The following is a 1,791-nucleotide window of genomic DNA, read 5'->3' on the forward strand; positions in this document are numbered from 1 at the left end:
GTCATACCAAAAGACGTCAAAAGAAGATGGTACTTGGTGTTACCCTGTCTGGCGTTCGGTACTAAGGGGCTTAAGGACTGGTGAGTGAGTGAGTGAGTATGGCTTTACGCCGCTTTTAGCAATATTCCAGCAATATCACGGCGGGGGACACCAGAAATGGGCTTCACACATTGTACCCATGTCGGGAATCGAACCCGGGTCTTCGGCGTGTCGAGCCAACGCTTTAACCACTAGGCTACCCGACCGCCCCCTTAAGGACTGTGTGTCTCGGAGTCAGTATACTGTGTCTGAGTGGGGTATTCATTTTTCACTGTGGCATGGTATCTCAGTGAGCTAGCACTATAAATCGGCATCTGTCCGGACTAGTACAAGCAACCACACACACGTGCATGCACGTCGCTATATAAGTGCAATATTCTTAGACGTGACGTTAAACCCAATTTCACCTCACCTCCATGCCGAGACCATGATTTCCAGATTGTGGGCACGATGTCGGCAACATGGCACCACAGATCCTACAAGATCAGGGGGAACCCGCATCACCACATCAACATGGGATCGCTCCTTCCGGATTCTTCACCTTCGAAACAGATTCTGCAATGTACACTGCCTAAAAAATTCCTCTAAGTATGCAAAATACTAACAGGAATACACGAGAATGACGTAATACATTGTGCGTCTCGCTGTCGTGATGCTCTTTGCATGCCTTAATCATAAACACAGCGGAACAACCCAATCAAATCGTGATGTTGCAAAAATTGCAGCTCTATCTGGCGTTCTTTATCGGCCATGTTGTCCTTTAGCTTTGGTGTTCTTTTGTGACAACTGACGTTCTTGAGATCACGTTGTTCTTTCTGTCAAATGGCGTCTATTTGTTTTGTATTTTATACCAATTAGTAACAATAAATACTATATTCGTAACATTTGATTAGTTACGTCCTTGTGACCTTTATTTCAAGTGATGTATTTTTGGACCAAATAGCCGCCCATACCAGGCGCCGATTGTCAGCATTCCATTGCTAGGCCAGAACCAGCACGAGAAATGAGAACTCAAATCATAAATGTAATGTCGTTATCGTCAAGGTAGCCGGATTGTAACTCAAATGAGCATCTTTGGGTTAAGCTAGAAGATTTTAACGTCAAAGTCAAACGCCACGAAATTGGCAGCAATTACGCCAAACTCTTTGGAAAGATGCAGTTACCATTCCACAAGTAAGGTGTCAGCCGCTGGTTTCTGGGTTCCACGAGGAGGTGGCGTGTAGTCCTTCAGCTGGCCAATGGTACAAGGTGCTAAGCTTCACCACTGCCGTGCTTGAGATAGTGACGTAAACGACACATGCACATCTCTTGAAAATCTTTTTTGGAGAGTACAGAAGCCTCAAAACTACATTTAGCATGCTTAAATGTTTATGTTTTCAGCTACAGTGTTGAAAACAATTGTCAAATATTTGAAAATATATATTGCATAAATTTACCTGAGGAACACACATAACCGTTTTGTGTCATTTCATGTACTGGTATTCTTTATGTATTTCAACACATCAAAACGTCTTTGAACCCCACTAATGGCAGCTAAAGTTTATTTTTATCCGCACAAAAAGCAGATTATATTGTGGCAATGGTGATCAAGTTTTACCCGAGAACAGTCATTATCATGAATGTTTATTTTGATGTCAGTCCCTTATAGCAGAAGGAGAGACATAAATGATAATGTTTACCTAACGACTTTTGCTCATATTTCATAGATAACAGTTACCCGCCTACCTGTAATAGTCTTAGTTCTTTTGGAGG

The sequence above is a fragment of the Haliotis rufescens genome, unplaced genomic scaffold (genome assembly GCF_023055435.1).
Source record: "Haliotis rufescens isolate VD_foot unplaced genomic scaffold, xgHalRufe1.0.p SCAF_23, whole genome shotgun sequence".
In the NCBI taxonomy this organism is placed as follows: domain Eukaryota; kingdom Metazoa; phylum Mollusca; class Gastropoda; order Lepetellida; family Haliotidae; genus Haliotis; species Haliotis rufescens.